Source organism: Tamandua tetradactyla, chromosome 2, assembly GCF_023851605.1.
Source record: "Tamandua tetradactyla isolate mTamTet1 chromosome 2, mTamTet1.pri, whole genome shotgun sequence".
In the NCBI taxonomy this organism is placed as follows: domain Eukaryota; kingdom Metazoa; phylum Chordata; class Mammalia; order Pilosa; family Myrmecophagidae; genus Tamandua; species Tamandua tetradactyla.
In genome coordinates, this window is record NC_135328.1 from 124,138,225 (window position 1) to 124,156,314 (window position 18,090).

At 39.9% G+C, this 18,090-nt stretch overlaps 1 long non-coding RNA gene across 12 annotated transcripts in view; it reads left to right on the forward strand.

The window, feature by feature from the left end:
* LOC143673793 (uncharacterized) overlaps positions 1-18,090 on the forward strand; it is a 52,387-nt gene that overhangs the window by 25,491 nt on the left and 8,806 nt on the right. The gene's annotated exons all lie outside the window — the stretch shown is intronic.

Sequence of the window (18,090 nt, forward strand, 5' to 3'; positions counted from 1 at the left end):
TCTCTTCCACATTTGACAAACTGATTGTGTCTTGGGGTAGGCCTAATTGGATTTATTCTATTTGGAGTTCATTGGGATTCTTTGACTTGCAGATTTATTTCTTAAATAAAGGTTTGGAAGTTTTCCCCCATTATATCCTCAACTAATCTTCCTAGAACTTTACTCTTCTCTTCCCTTTCTGGGACACTGATGATTTTTATATTTGCGCACTTTGTTTTGTCCATCATTTCCCTGAGATCTAATTCAAATTTTCCCATCTTTTTTGTCATTTTCTCTTTTCTATATTCAAAATCAGTTATCCTGTCCTCTAGTTTGCTTATTCTTTCTTCTGCCCCTTCAAATCTGCAATTATGTGTCTCTAGTATATTTTCTATTTGGTCGAAAGCATCTTTAATCTCTGTGATAATCTGTTACTTTTCTATTTATTCTCTCAAATTCCTCTTTATGTTCTTGTAGTGTCTTCTTGATCTCCTTTATGTCATTAGCTATCCCACTGATTTTATTTAGTAGAGTTATAGGAACATCTTTGATTAGTTGTTCCAAAGTCTGTGTCTCCTCCAGTGTTTTAATTTGGTCATTAGGCTGGGCTGTATCTGTCTGCATCGTCATATTGTTAGTGATCTTCTGTGGTCTTCATAGCATGTAAATATCTTGATAGGGTTACTTTGGATGTTGATTTCCTTCAGTAGTTTAAAGCTTTCTATTCATGCAGGATGCAGGGCGTGAGTAGGGGCACAACAGTGCAGTGACGGATTGTGGTGCAGGCATATACACGGGTCAGGGACTCTATGCTGATGCCTGTGAGAGTGGGGTGCAGGTCATGGAATTGTGGGCGCCCATACATGGATATGTAGGTGCCCAGCAGGGAAGATGTGACTGTGCCACTGTGTGGATCTGGGGAACAGGGCCCTGATGTGCAGGTGCCCAGAGCTCAGGGGCAGCAGGGTGGGATTGTGCCTCAGTGGGCTGGGGGTGGGTGTGGCCTAGATATGCAGGTCAGTGCTTGCCCATAGCTGAGGGGGCATGGTGCAAGTGGGTGTGTGCTCATGCATATGACAGGGGCCAGAATGCTGACGTGCACATGCACAGAGCTTAGCAGGGTTGAGTGACTGTATGGGTTAGGTGCAACTGTGGCCCAGATATGAAGATGAGCACCTGTAGCCCAGATCTTAGGTGACTGTCTGCAGGGGGTAGGGAGGGGGAGGTAGGGGTCGGGGGCTGGTCATAGATGCGTGGGTCTCAGGAGGGGTGGGGAGATAATGCTCTTGCATGGGAGAGGTGGGTCGGGCTGGGGCAGGCTTGTGCACATGCACAAGGTGTGGGTGTGGGTGGGGATGCGGAGGGAAGGGGGTTGGAGCAAGGGTGCTCAGAGGTCGGTAGGAGTGTGTGTGACAGGGTTCAGGTGCATGGGGTGTGGGGGGAGTCGCGGGTCACGGAGTAGGGGCAGTGGGCATGAGAGTAGCACATTAAAGGAGCGGGACTTGACTTCCTTCCTAGTCCCCATCTCCCCATCTGTGCACTTCTGATGGCTCCAGGCCTCCATCGGGAAATGGAAGTGCTGGCTGCTTGCACTAGTAGGCTGGTCTCTGGTTCCCTTCATCTCAATTCCTTTGCTTTTTCAACCAGGTCTTCCCTATGTGGTGTAGAAGATCCTCCCAGGTCATTAAACACTGGAATTGCTCCCCAAGTCTTTTTTCTGTCTCTTCTCTAGCTGTTCTTTGGAGCAGGGGTGAACTCGACCATCTTCCCCAAAGTCCTTCACTTCTGTTTTTTTTTTTTTTTTTTGCAAATACTTTTTTACTCGCTGTTCAAATCACTCTGGGATTTATCAGGGCATCACTCTGGACAAACTTACAAAATGTCATGCCTTACTCAAAGTTCCATGTACTTATGGTGTTCAACTAAGCTGCCCACATAAGTTATATTAGAAAATGCACTAGTCAAAATATAAATTTTGTACCAAATAAACAATTGGTTATTTTTTAAACAGAGTTTTTCACACACCATACAGTCCATCCTAAGAGTACAATCAATGCTTCCCTATATAATCACATAATTATGTATGCAGCAACACAATCTATATGAGAAAATATCCACTTCATTTGCAGAGAAAGATGAGAAAAAAAGAAACAATAAGAATCACATACCCCTCCCTTATATCCCCCTCTTATTGACATTTACTTTTTACATATTGCATTTATTACAGTCAATGAACATTATAATGTTACTGTTAACCATAGGCCCTAGTTTGCATTAATTGTATTTTTTCCATATATCATCCCATTTTTAGTACTTTGCAATGGTGACATTCAAATTGTTCTCCTTCAAGTAAAAATCTTATAATTGCACATTTAATAATCATCATGGTCTACTCTAGGTTTTGCTATGCTATACCGTCCTGGTTTTTTATCCTCTCTCTTTACTTCTGGTGTCCTATGCCCCTAGCCTTGCTTTTCTAACCATACCCATAGTGAGCTTTGTATATTATACATACAGTACTGATTAACCATCACATAGATTGTGCTATCATTCCTGGATCTTTACAATCAATCCTGTTGAATGTTCTTAACTCCTTCAGCATCAAGTATCCAAACTCTACCCACCATGTTCTCAACTTGAATTCTGAGTAGGCTCATTGTAGTTAGTTTATATTAATGAAACCATACAGTATTTGTCCTGTTTCTGGCTTATTTCACCCAACCTAATATCCTCAAGTTTCAATTAGGTTGCTGCATGCTTCATAACTTTATTTTGTCTTGCAGTGGTGTATTATTTTTTAATCATAGGTGTTTAGGGCAATAAATTTTATTCTCAGCACTGCCTTTGCTGCATCCCATAAGTTTTGACATGTTGTGTTCTCATTTTCATTTGCCTTGAAATATTTACTGATTTGTCTTACAATTTCTTGCTTGACCCACTTAGTTGTTTAAGACTGTGTTATTTAACATCCATTTATTTGTGAATTTTCCAGCCTTCTACCTGATTTTGATTTCCAACTTCATTTCTTCATGATCAGAGAAATTTCTTCATATAATTTTAAACTTTTAAATTTATTGAGATCTGCTTTGTGACCAAACATGAGGTCTATCCTCAAGAATGATCCATGAGCACTGGAGAAAAATGTATATCCTGCTCTTTTGGATGTCAGGTTCTATAAATATGTGTCAAGACTATTTAATTTATGATTTATTCAAAATCTCTGTTTCATTATTGAGCCTCTGTCTGGATGTTCTATACACTGATAAGAGTGTTGTATTAACATCTCCCAGCAATGATTGTGAGAGTGTCTATTTCTTCTTTCAGTGTTGTCAGGATGTGCCTCATGTATTTCGGGGCACGCTGGCTCAGCGCATATTTGTGATTGTTACGTCTTCTTGATGGATTTCACCTTTTATTGATACATAGTATCTTTCTTTGTCTCTCTTAATTGTTTATTTGAATTCTACTATGCTGATATTGGGTAGCTATTCCTGCTCTTTTCTTGTTTGCATCCTTTCCCAACCTTTCACATTCAACCAGTTTTGTAGACAGTGTATAGATGGATCTTATTTATTTATCTAATTTGAATATCTATGTCTTTTGATTGGGGAGTTTAATCCCTAAAATTTACTGTTATTACTGAAAGGGAGTTCTTTCTTCAACAATTTTTTCTTTGGATTTTATCTGTCATATGTTATTTTTTCTCTGTTTTTTATCCTACTAATTATGATACTGTTAATCCTCTTTTCTACATTCTTCTTCAAACCTCTTTGTCCTGTTTATTCCTATCTTCCTATAGAGTTTCCTTTGATATTTCTTGTAGAGCAGATTTCTTTTTCATGAAGTCTCTCCATGTCCACAATCCATAAATATTTTTAACTCTCCATCATTTTGGAAGGAAATTTTTGCCAGATATAAAATTTTTGGTTGGAAGTTTCTCTTTCAGTATCTTAAATATATCATACCACTGCCTTCTTGCCCTTACAATTTCTGCTGAGAGAGCTGCACTTAGTTTTTTTTGAGGTACACTTGTACGTGATGGATCACTTTTCTCTTGCTGCTTTCAGAATTCTCTTTGTCTTTAACATGTGACAATCTGACTGGTAAGTGCCTTGGAGTAGATCTACTTGTAACCTTGTGTCTGATGCTCCTTTTATCTACCTTATCAACAGATGAGTAAAACATTTGGAATAATAAATAATAGAGGGAACAAATGTTAAAATAAACTTAGATTGAAATGCTAGTGATCAATGAAAGGGAGGGGTAAGGGGTATGGTATGTATAATTTTTTTTCTGTTGTCTTTTTATTTCTTTTTCTGGATTGGTGCAAATGTTCTAAGAAATGATCATGATGATGAATCTGCAACCATGTGATGATATTGTGAATTACTGATTATATATGTAGAATGGAATGATCATATGTTCAGAATGTTTGTGTTTCTTTCTTGTCATATATTTTTTTAATTTTAAAATTAATAACTTTTTTTAAATTAAATAATGCTAAAGGATGTTCTTCATGATGGGGGAAATAATAACACATAGCAACTTGGTTCTGCACAAAGATATGACAACAGCAAATATGTGGGCAGTATAAGATACATTGTTTTATCTTTCTCTTAATACCCTTAATGTGGAGTTGTTTTCTTCAACTACCAAGTATAAATAATAAATTTGTAAAATGTGTTTTACCTCATAGGCAGGAGTTAAAAATATGATAAATAGAGTAATAAAAATGGGGTTAAATAGACGCATACTGTTGAAAGTATTTTGCATTAAAGTGGGAAATGGTAAGCAACTAATTTTTATAGTAATCAGAACATAGAATTTGGTAGGTCAATGATGCATTTTTTAAACAAAGGGCAATCACTAACAAATAATAATAAAATGTAGAGCTATAAAATCAGTAGGATAAATAAAAGGAAATAGTTAAAAGTGATTCTAAAAGTAACAGCCACAGGCAGAAAAAGAGTTAGCTAAGGAAACTGTGCAGGAAATAGTAAAATAGGTATCTAAACATTACTATATATAAAATAATATACAATCAATATATAGATACATCACATAAAATGCACTAAAGCAATTCTATCACAAGTTTAGGTGGTCAGACTGGATGTAAAGGCAAGACAATCTTAGGAAAATACAGGAGACAAATATTACATGTAAACACATGCATAATATGAAAGTAAAGGGATAAAAAAATGCTTCACGACAAACATAAGCATAAAAAAGTTAGAATGGATGTATAAAAAAGACAAATAAACTTTAAGATAGGAAATGTTTTACCACATATAAAGAGGGGCATTTCAGAACAATGAATGTCAAATTTATCAAGGAGCATAAATATCAAATATCTGTATACATGCAATAACAGACCATAAGGTATGTTAAATTAAAATGGAGCAAACTATTGGAAGAAGGAGACAAATTAACTATCATACGGGAATATTTTAACACTACTTTCTGAGGAATTTATATAAATTTAAACAGAAATCAACCATAATATAGGAGATAGTGACTGATCTATCAAACAACTTCACTGGAATATTACTTACAGGACATTAATACCAACAAATTCAGGATACAAATTATTTTCAAGTAATAAACAACATTATCCAAGATTACTCATAAACTAAAACATAAAAGACATATTGCTACATTTAAAATTTTGAACTCATGTAGTGTGTAGTCTCTGACTGAAAATAAATTTGTTTATAAATAAATAATATTAAGATATCAGAAAATCTCCTTATATTTGGAAATTGGAAAAAACATAAATGACAAGAAAGAAATTAAAAGAGAAATTAGAAATTATTTTGAACTAGATCATAGTGAAAATCCATATTTTAAAGTTGGTGACATATAGTTAGAGCAGAATTGGGAGGGAAAAATCTTAGTTTAAAAAGCTTATTTTAGAAAAGAGGTAGTTTTGATAACAATTGTTGTATACATAGCCATACTTATGCTCCTAGGCCTTAGGCTTCAGATTCTTCTTGACCAAACTAGGCCTCAGTTAACTTCCTCTTTTAGAAACGGCCCCAGCTTTTAGCTATCTGCCCAGCAACCTATGTCAAATATATCACCCCACACGCTAACTACCTCTTCATAGGACAGCATAGTAACTGCATATATCACCTCATACCATCCTGCTTCTCATACCTGATAGGACAAAAGCTAACCACACATTATAATACCTGCTTAACTCATTATCACGCTAATATAACCATACATATAAACCCCGCACCCCAATTAGAAACAAACACATATCCTACCCTACCAATCACTATTAAACACCATCCCTTCTCCCAGTTATTTCCACCCTCTCCTTACCGCTATATAAACCCTTGTACTTCCACAAATAAACGTCCTGGTGCGCAGACTTGCTATCTCCTCCTGGTCCCGTGGTCGTCATTTTCTCTCGTCGACTGCGCGCGCTCCGAAACCAGTTCGAGCCCCCCGGAGGCGACTAATCATCGCCACCCCCCTCTTCGCTGGCGCGGAGACCTCTCGAGACCGGGACTTAGCAAACCCCGGCATCCCCAGGCGGGCGGAGCGCGAGAAAACTCGGCTGCCGACCCGCAAAAGCTTATTTTAGAAAAGAGGTAGTTTTGATAACAATGATTTATATTCCCACTTTAATAAGCTAGAATAAATGACCAAATTATAAGAAGTAAGTAGAAAGATGGAAGAATATATATAAGAAAACAAATCAGTGAAAGATTAAAACACAATTAAACATTTTAGAAGTTAGGACTTGGGACTTTGAAAAGATTATTAGACTTGTTAGTCCCTAACAAGACTAATCTGGAGAAAGAGAAAATACAAAAATTAGCAATCCAGAATTCTCACCTGCCATGCCAGAGACCCAGAGTTGATTCCCAGAGTCTGCCCATGTCAAAAAAAAAATTAGCAATCACAGGAAAAAATAAGAAGGCATCACAAGAGACCTTAAAATAGGTAGTATATATACAATGAATAATTTTATTTCAATTTCATGCCAATAAATTTGACAGCATAGACAAAAGTGAACAAATTAGTTATCAAGCAATGGAATGAAACTGATTCAAGAAGAAACAATATCAGTGTGTGTGTTGTTATTTTATTTTTTTAATAATAATAATTATTATTAATAATAACAATAATTTTTCCCACAGAAAAAGCTAAATTCCAAGATAGTTGCAGTGTTACATATAAAACAGTCAAGAAAAATCCTAATAAAAATGCTCAGAAAATAGAAAATGAGCACACCACCTAACTCACTTTTTTTAACCTGGGCAGGCACTGGGAATCACACTGGGTCTCCAGCACGGCACCTAACTCACTTTTGAGTACAGCATTACCCTGATGCCAAAACAATTCAAGACAATACAAGAAAGAAAAATTACAGATTAGTGTCTTCATGAACATAGTAATGAAAATCTTCAGCAAAAATACTAACACAATGCTTCCAACATCTATAGATATGATACAGTGGTCATGAGATTTTATCACAAAATGAAATGTTGATTTAAAATTCAAAAAACAATGTAATTGACTTCCAGAAAGATGCCCAAATAGAGGAGCTCAAGCTTAGCTCTGCTCCATAGAGAAGTTCGAGATGGGACAGAAGGGCAACTAAGGAGGTGATTTGGGAGTGCAGCTGACCAGGGAGAACCTTCTGCACCACATGCGGCAGCCTGGTTGCAGAGGCTGAGGAACTGAGAGACAGAAAGCTGTAGCATGGCACGGAGGCACAGAGCCAAAGAGCCTAAGGGAGTGCACTGACAGCAGCCCAGGACTAGGAAGTAAGCCAGGCCAAGTACCTTGGGCACACTACCCTCACCAGAACAGCCCCATAATTGGTGACTCACCCCACAACCCACGCAGCTGAAACCTGGCATCTGCTCCCATTCCCCACACTCCAGGCATCCACACCCCACCAACCCACAGTGCACGTACCTGCCTTACAACTCCACCCAAAGTGCAGCCCAATCCACCTCTCCTGTACACCTCCTGTTCCTGGCAGGCTGTTGCCAATGCATAAAGGCTGTGGGCACTAACCTCCATACCTAGACTATGCCTGACACCCCACCCATAGTGTCTCACAGCCTCACACTGCCCTGCCTGAGCTCTGTGCATCTGTTTATGGCACTCCCAGGCCCACATATGTGCATGGGTCCCCAATCACATCATCCACCTCCAGGGACTGCACTTTGCAGCAGTCCTAGAACTGTGCATGTACATGGCCCTCAGCCACACTTCCCAGCTCTGAGAAAGTGCTGACCTGCGCAGCCAGGTCACAACCAGCCCTAATCCATGAGGTCATAAGGCTGACCTGCTGCCACAGCTCTACACATGTGCACTAAGGGCCTCATGTCTTAGACCAGCATGCACCAGGGTTATGTCCACCAAACTGGTGCACCCACACAGCTACATCCTCTCTGGCTGCTGGACACCCACATTCACAAGCATCAGCATAACATCCCCAACCTGAACTTTAGCTGCCCTAAAACAAATCACCTCACTGACTGCCCACACCATGCCTTGCTCCCTGTTGTACAACCATCCCACAAATGTAAGGCCTTAGACTACTGAAAGAAATCAACTCCCAAAGAGTCTCAATCAAGATATTTACATGCCATGAAGACAGGAGATAAACATATCATGATGCAGACAGATATACCCCTGTCTAATGACCAAATTAAAACACCAGAGGAGACAGAGACATTGGAACAACTAATCAAAGATTTTCATACAACTCTACTTAATAAAATAAGTGGATAGTAAATGGCATAAAGGAGATCAAGAAGACAGTAAAAGAGCATAAAGAGGAATTTGAAAGAATAAATAGAAAAATAGCAGATATCACAAGATTAAGCACTCTGCTGGCCAAATAAAAAACATACTAGAGGCACACAACACCAGATTTGAAGAGACAGAAGAAAGAATAAGTGATATAGAGGGCAAGATAATTGACTTTGAAGATTCAAATTAGAAATGGCAAAAAAGATGGAAAAAATTGAATGGGAACTCAGGGAAATGATAGACAAAACAAAGCACACAAACATAATAATAATTGGTGTCCCAGAAGGAGAAGACAGGAGTAAAGTGCTGGGAAGAATAGTTGAGGATATAATGGGGGAAAACTTCCCAACCATCACAAAGCACATAAATATACAAGTCAAAGAAGTCCAATGAACTCCAAACAGAGTAAATCCAAATAGCCCTTCCCCAAGGCACATACTAATTGGTTTGTCAAATGTTGAAGAGAAGCAGAAAATCCTGAAAGTGGCAAGAGAAAAACAATCTACTGCATACAAGGGAAATCAAATAAGACTGAGTTCAGGCTATCCAACTAGCATGCTGGAGGTGAGAAGGCAGTGGTGTGATATATTCAAGATCATGAAAGAGAAAGACTTCCAGTCAAGAATTCTGCACCCAGCCAAATGGTCCTTCAAAATTGAGGAAGAGATTAAAGTTTTTACAGACAAAGAAGTCCTGAAAGAATTTTTCAACAAGAGACCAGCCCTACAAGAAATACTAAAAGGAGTTCTGCCAGCTGGAAAAAAGACAGGAGACAGAGGAGGGCAATTCTGTGAATTCTGTGAAGGAGGGCACAGAATTGAAGAGTACCACTAAGGGTAATTTAAATAATACAAAGAGAAAGAGGGAAAAGAAGATATAGATCTGACATATAAAATAAAAAAGATAAGATTGTGGAATTAAGAAACGCCTTTTCAGTAATAACTTTGAATATTAATGGACTAAACTTACTGATTAAAAGATACAGATTGGCAGAATGGATTAAGAAATGTAATCCAGCTATTTGCTGCTTACAAGGAATCATTTTAGACACAAGGATACAAATAGATTGAAAGTGAAAGGTTGGAAAAAGATTTTCCCCTCAAGTTGTAAGCAGAAGAAAGCAGGAGTAGCTAAACTAATATTGGACAAAATAGACTTTAAATATAAAGACCCAGCAAAAGCACTACTTGGTATATACCAAGAAGAGCTGAAAGCAATAAAACAAACATTTGCACACTGATGTTCATAGCAGCATTATTCACAATCACCAAAAGATGGATACAAACCAAATGCCCATCAACAGACGAATGGGTCAGCAAAATGCGGTATATACATACGATGGAATATTATGCAGCAGTAAGGCAAAATGACATCCTGAAGCACATGACAAATGGATGAGCCTTGAGGACATAGTGCTGAGTGAAGTTAGCCAGATGCAAAAGAATGGATAGATACTGTATGAGTCCACTTTTATGACCAGCATACAGGTATAATCATAGGCTTATAATACAGAAGATAGGGGACTTAGCGATACATAGAAGATAGAGATGGTGAACAGTTAGCTAATGAGGTTGAACTCCAGTGTGAGGGAACAGATAGGAGTGAAGGTGATTCTCTAGTGTGTCTAGAAGTAATATTATCATATCAACGATGAACAAGATTGAAAGGGGTTGTATAGACCTATGTGTTCCACTGACACACTAGAAATATGAATGAGTTCTCATAAGAAGTACCTCAAAGATATGATTCTTGTATAAAGAGTGTTTAAGTCCAGGGTACGGGGGGAAAACTGCTATTGCATGCTATGAGCTACATTCAAAAGGAAACCATCAGCACTACCACAGCGACAGCAGAGGTAAATAATAGGGTGAAGGACAAGACTTAAGAGGAGGTTTAGATTTCCTATTTGGCAAGGGTGTGTTTATTGGTTTTCTGTCTCTTGGGGACAATGAAATTATCTAAAATTGAGACTGTTGATGGACTGTAGACTTTGGGCCCTCTACATGATGCCTGATGAATGCAGGTGGCTGAAGGATGCACTGATGGAGAAGTGGATTGGTGAACAATGGTGTATACTTATGAACGAAGGTTGTGCTGCTACAAAAGGGAACAATGTCATGAGGCATGCAACGATGTGAATGAACATGTGGGACATTTGGTAAGACAAAATAAGTCAGAAACAAGAAAACAGCTATGGTATGGTCACCTTTAGAAAATGTTTATAATAAAACAGTTGTATAGATTGTAAATTTTAGAGCAGATACATTAAGTCTGGAGTGGTATACAAGTCAAAGAAGTCCAGTGAACTCCAAACAGAATAAATCCAAATAGGCCTTCCCCAAGGCACATACTAATCAGTCTGTCAAATGTTGAAGAGAAGCAGAAAATTCTGAAAGTGGCAAGAGAAAAACAATCTACTGCATGCAAGGGAAATCAAATAACACTGAGTTCAGACTACTCAACTAGCACCCTGTAGGTGAGAAGGCAGTGGTATGATATATTCAAGATCATGAAAGAGAAAGACTTCCAGTCGAGATGGAGTTATGTAGGAAGGATTTGTGGAAAGCCTTATTGTCTGCTGGGCATCAGCGAAAGTGCTTTGGGATTTATATAAATGGAACTACTGCCAGTAAGGACTAAAAGAGACAGAAAAGGGGCACATTGGAGGAAAAATAGCTTCCAAGGCAGAACCATGGAATCTAAGGTCTGAAGCCAAGAAACCACAGGCCAGGACAGTGGACCCATCCATGCACTTGGAGAGGGTAAGTTTGCCCTGAAGGCAGAGAGTGGGCCTTCCACCTCATTGTTTGGGAAGAGTTGTGCCCCAGGCCTTGGAGAGGGTGGACACATTCCTTGGGGGATTGGAAAGAACCTGGCTGCCACCCCATTGTCCTGGAGGTGTTGAGTGTTTGCTCCAGAGATAGCAGTGTCCCATTGCATTCCCAATGTTTGGAGAGGGTGGAGCTGAGAAAAAGTGACCCTGTCAAATGTCCCCAAGGTTGTAACTGGAGAGAGCTGGGCCACTGCAAAGGTGCTTGGAAAGGGTGGGACTGCTGCTCTATCAAGCCCCAAGGATAAATGACTCTCAGGCTTTGAAATCTGGTGGAGTTTGCCATGCAGGTTTTCAGAACTGTTTGGGTCTGGTGACCCCTGTGTTCCTTCCAATTTCTCCCTATGGAAATGGGAATATGTTTCCTATGGCTGTCCTGCATTTGTATGTTGGCAGCAGATAAGTTCTCGAATTTTACAGGACTAGAGCCAGAGGAGAATTTTGCCTCAGGACAGACCATGACTGTAGCTGAATTGATGAGATTTTGTACTGTTTCTGACTTTGTATTGCATTTATATTTTTGCTGAAATGGTTTAAGATTTTGTGATATTGTGATGGAATGGATATATTTTGCATTTTGAAAGACATCTCTTTTGGGAGTCCAAAGGATGGAATGTGCCAATTTGAAACTGTTGTGTACCTCAAAAAAAAAAAAGCCATGCACTTTAATCCTCATTCAATACTGCTGGGTGGGATTTTTTTTATTGTTTCCATGGAGATGGAAACCCATCCAATTGTGGGCGGTAACTTTTGATTATATGGTTTCAATGGAGATATATCTCCACCTACTCAAGGTGTAGTAACTTACTGGACCCCTTTAACAGGGAACTATTTTGGGAAAAACTTTAGAGCCAACACAGCCAGAGACCTTTGGAGATGCATAAGGAAAATGCCATTATGGAAGTCTTATGGAATGAAAGCCAGGAGAGGAAACTAGCAGATGTCACCATGTGCCTTTCCAGCTGAGAGAAAAACCTCAAACTTCATAGGCCCTTTCTTGAATCAAGGTCCCTTTCTCTGAATGCCTTAGTTTGGGCATTATAATGGCTTTAGAACTGTAAATTCTCTTTTAAAAAGTTATTCCTTTCCCAGAATATTGATTTCTGGCAGCTTAAACAAACTAAAACATTATTCAATTTTCAAAACAGAATGAAATATGTGCTTCATTGACTTCAACACACTTCTTTTGCACTAAAAACACCATTCTCACCAAACATCTGCCTAGAGCTTCATGAAACTAGTATGTTGCTCAGTTTTGAAAACTGAATGAAGTCTGTGCTTCACTGACTCTGATGCATTTCTTTTGGGCCAAAGACACCATTTTCATGGAACATATACCCAGATTGCTTTGAAACAAGCATGTTCTCAGTTTTAAAATCTGAGTGATATGCTTGCATCCTTGGTTTCCATGCACTTCCTTGAAGCCAACAAAATGATTTTCAGGTTGGGCCATGGTGGCTCAGCGGCAGAGTTCTCACCTGCCATGCCAGAGACCCAGGTTTGATTTCTGGTGCCTTCCCATGCAAAAAAAAAAGATGATTTTCACTTTATGTATGTCTATAGCTTAGCAACACTAGTATGTTACTCAGTTTTGGAAACTATGAGAAATACATGCTTCATTGACTTACAGGGACTTATTTTTGGCTGAAAACACAATTTTCACAGAACATTCACCTGGATATCTCTGAAAAAGCATGTCGCTCAGTTGTGAAAACTAAATAACATACTTGCTTCCTTGACTTCCACACATTTCTTTCAGCCCAAATCCCCATTTTCACATAACATTTGCTTATAGTCAGGGAAATTAGTATGTTATTCGGTTTCAAAAACTGACTGACATACTTGCATCATTGATTTCCATGCACTTCTTTGTGTCAAAAACACCATTTTCACATAACATTGACCTAGAACTCTGTGAAACTATGATGTTACTCAGTTTTGATAATGGAGTGAAACACTCCACACATGAGCATTCAACTAGAGAGATGCAAAATCTGTATGTTATAACAATATCGAAAACTGCGTTTTCCTTGACTTCACGCTTCTTCGGAACCATAAGCAATATTTTCACAGAACATTCACCTAGAGCTCTGCTAAATTAGTATGTTACTCTATTTTGAAAACTGAGTGAAATACTTGGTTCATTGACTTCAATGAACATCTGGACCATATACACCATTCTTGCAGAACATTGCTATTTTAGTTTGCAAGATGCCAGAATGTGATATACCATAAATGGAATGGCTTTTAAAAGGGGGAATTTATTAAGTTGTAAGTTGATAGTTCTAAGGCTGTGAAAATGTCCAAATTTAGGCAAGTCTATTAAAATGTCCAAATTAAGGCACCAAAAAAAGTTACCTTCACTCAAGAAAGGCTGGTGAAGTTCAGGATTTCTTTCTCGACTGGAAAGCCATGTGGCAATGTTTGCTACCTTTCTCTCCAGGCTTCTTGTTTCATGAAGCTCCCCCAGGGCATATTCCTTTTTCATTTCCGGAGGTCTCTGGCTCTGTGGGCTCTGTGATTCTCATGGTTCTGAAGCTTTTTCCAAAATAGTTCCTCTTTTAAAGGATTCCAGTAGATAACCAAGACCCACCTGGAATGGGTGGAGTCACATCTCTCTCTTATCAAAGGTTAATACCCATAATTGGGTGTGTCACATCTCCATGGAGATAACCTAATTAAATTTCCAACCTATAGTGCTGAAAGGGTTGAAAGAACTGCCTGCCTCCACAAGATGGAGCAGGATTAAAGCATGGCTTTTCTAGCGCACCTAATCCTTTCAAACTGGCACAATAAGCAGCTTCAAGGGCTCCTAGGGGTAGAAGCCGGGGTGGGGCAGGGCAGCCGATGGGCAAGGCCTCGCTAGGACCTACACAGCATTGCCAGCCCACAGAGCGAGTGCAACAGGATCTGGACTTGGGACTGGGTCTTGCCCAGGTGGTCTGTACCAGGCATGAGCAACTGCCCTATGTCCTTTTGGTGGTCGTGCAAGGATGGCCAGCCCATGTGACCTGGTACCTGCAGAAATGCCTTTCAGTGACCTTCCTACCTAGCACAACCACTGCCTAAGCTTCTATCTACCTGTCTCCTATCAGTCAGTGAACTTATCTATCTTTTTATCAATTCATTTTCTGAACACTGAGTTAGGTGTTATAAATCATTTTCCTGAACACTTAATACTGCCACGTATATTTTCTAATACCAAGGACATTCTCTTATAGAATTATCCAGTTCAATAAATTTAAACACAATATAAAGCTCACTGTATATATTCTAATTTTTATATGTCTTAAATATGTATCTTTGAGCCTTTCCTTCTGTCATCCAGAATCATGTCTTGCATTTAATTATCATTATTTCTTTAGTTGTGTTTTTCAGTTGTGGGAATATATAGAGAATATAAACTTTCTCACCTCAACTCCCAAGCATACCACTCAATGGGATTTAACACATTAATAATACTGCAGCACCCTCACCACCTACCATTACTAAAACTTTCTCATGTCTCCAAACAGGAACCCCACACCCGTTACCCATTAACTCCCATTTCCTCTGCCCCCTCCCACCCTCTGTTTCGGCAATGCCTTATCTGTTTCCTGGATCTTTGAGAAAGACATTTCTGCCAGTTGTTGTTGGTTATTCAAAGCTTCTTTGGAGGTCTAATCCCTGAAGTATTGCACTCCATCTTGATCAGGCCAGGACTACCTGCAGACATTTCAATGCCCCTCTTTTCAATTTTCATCCATATATACTTTACATAGGTGTAATTATGCTGAATAGATCATTCTGAATCCTTTTCACTTAACATATCCAGAATTATCTTCAGCAGTGGTTCTCAAACTTCCAGGTATCCCAGAAACACCTGTAGTGTTGCATTTGTTAGAAGCCAGTCACTAGACCCAGCCCACACTCAAGGGAGGGGATTACAGAAAAGGGTGAGTGCCAGGAGGTGGGGATCATGGGGGCCAGCTCAGAGGTTGCCTCCTTCATATGTGTGGATGGAAAGGCTGCCATTTTAAGAAAAATGAAATAGAGTCACTCAGTTTGATGCATTGGTGCAGGGAGAGTCCGCTACACCCTCAGGTGGTGGCCTGAGACTCCTCAGAGAGCAGCTTTGGTTTTGCTGTGGTGTCCCAGCCCATCCTGGGTAGAAGCCTCAATGATTCCACATGGTAACTGTGAATGCCATGGGGAGAGAAGATGTGGGGCCCCATCTCCTCCATCATGAAAGACTGACAGATTGATTTGGGACATACTCGACCCTTAGGGTCCTACTAGGGTATGGTTTTTAATTCAGTGATAAGACTTGAGACCTCACCTTCACACACTTCTTCCTCATAACAACCCTATCCTATAGGTAATGTTGATGTTATTGTCTCATAGACAGGGAAACTTCAGCTTAGAGAGCTCAAAAAACTGCCCAAAACATGCAGCTAGTTAAGTGACTTTCACATTTATAACCCTTTGACCCTAAAGTTCTTCCTCTTTCCACCACACTCTCTGTTTCTCATATCACTCCAAAAATATCTCTCTAGGCAAGTAAATGAGAACTGATACATTAAGTCAGAGACATGGAGCTGTTTTACGGTTGTCCATTGGCCTGATTAGCTGATTCTGAACTGTCCTTGGTGGTAATGGCCAGCAGGTTCACAGGCTCTCCTGGAGCTCATTTTACAGCTGGCAGTGACAGGTCATATAAAGGCTATGCCAAATAAGGTCAAGTTAAAAAAGAGAGGACCAGAATTCAACTCTGTTTTGTGCCATATAGGATTAGAAATCTACCTATGAGAACATTCCTGCCAACCTGACTTGAGGAATTGTTCTGTTATAAAGGCTCTGGGAAACCACTAACAACCTGCAATCAATATTGAGCTCTTACAGCTTTGTCAAGAAATGACTCCTGAAAATGGAATCAGGGTTGGACAGTAGGTCATTAAATACTGCCTAAATTGTTCCTAACCAGATCCTCAGTTGAGTGATAGTGACAAGAATCATCACTGCAGTAATTAGGTTCAGGTGTCAACTTGGCCAAGTGATGCTGCCTAGTTGTTCTTTGCTGTGGACTTAAATCATCAGCATGTGAAATTCACCAAGAGCTGATTACATCTGCAGTTGGCTAAGGGGAGTGCCTTCCACAATGAGTGTGTTCAACTCAATTAGCCAGAGGCTTAAATGAGAGAGAGATCAGAAGAGAATTCAGGAGCTCAGCACAGCTCTGCATGCCTTAGCTCAGAGCTCAGAGCCAGCACAGACCCAGACATTTGGGGATGCAGAAAGGAATCACCCCAGGGAACGTTGTTTGAACCCGGAAGCTGGAAGGAAGGCCCAGAGATGCTTCCATGTGCCTTTCCGTGTGACAGAGAAAGCCAGAGGAAAGCCAGCTGCCTTTCCCCCTGAGGAACTATAAATTTGTAACTAAGTAAATATCCTTTATAAAAGTTAGTTATTTCTGGTATATTGCATTCCAGCAGCACTGGCAAACTAAAACAGTCTCTAATACAACAGTTACATTTCAAGCCTGTTTCTCCTCAGACCAGCTATTTTATTATGAACTCCAAACCTGTCATTTCTGGAGAATAAGCTGGCACAGAGTCCCTAGGGGGAGCTTGGCAGGCAGATGGCTCTGCAGCAGGGGAGGGGGGGACTGTCTTTTTTGTGTACTGGACAGGCTGCACTGGGTCTGTTCCATGAATTTAAACCTGCCAGTCATTTCATACAGAGTCCAGAGCATCACTCAGAACAGGATATAAACAACTCTGGAGGGAAAGAGCTTCTTGCTCTGTCTTTCTATGAAGAGAACTGTTGTAATGCAGATGACTTAATCCTAGGTTGGGAGGCAGTTCCCCAGACTATATCTGGGAAATGTACCTTACTCAGGCAGCAGCAAGAAAGCTTGCATGCCCCAAGCACCACTTTTAATGCCACTGAGTGTTAGGTTGTGGCGTAGTGCTCTGGGGTATGAATAGTGAGGGTTAGATCCCTCCCTTTACTTACTGCAATTAAAACAAACTGCCTTCTGCAAGTATTAAGATTGGCTCAATTTCTGCATTCTTTACTGTTTGCTGGGTGGGCTTTTAAAAAAATTAAGCTATCCTTGTCAGAACCAAGAATGCTGTGTCCAGCACTCTGTTCTCCACAGGGGGTGGCAGGTTTGTTTTTCTGCTGTTCCGCAATGGGGCAAGGGTCCATCCTCAGAAACCCTGGAGTTCAGTGTCCTGAATCTCAAGAATCATAGCCACAGATGTGGCCTCTCTCTGCCGACAAGCAAACTCACTGCCCTTCCCCTCCACCTAGGACATGACTTCACGGGTGTAAACCTCCCAGGCAATGTGGGACAGAACTGCCAGGATTATCTGGGACTCAACATCAAGGGATTGAGAAGGCCTTCTCAACCAAAAGAGGAAAGAGAGAAATGAAGCAAAATAAAGTGTCAGTGGCTGGGAGATTTCAAACAGGATTGAGAGGCTATCCTGGAGGTTATTCTGATGCATTATATAGAT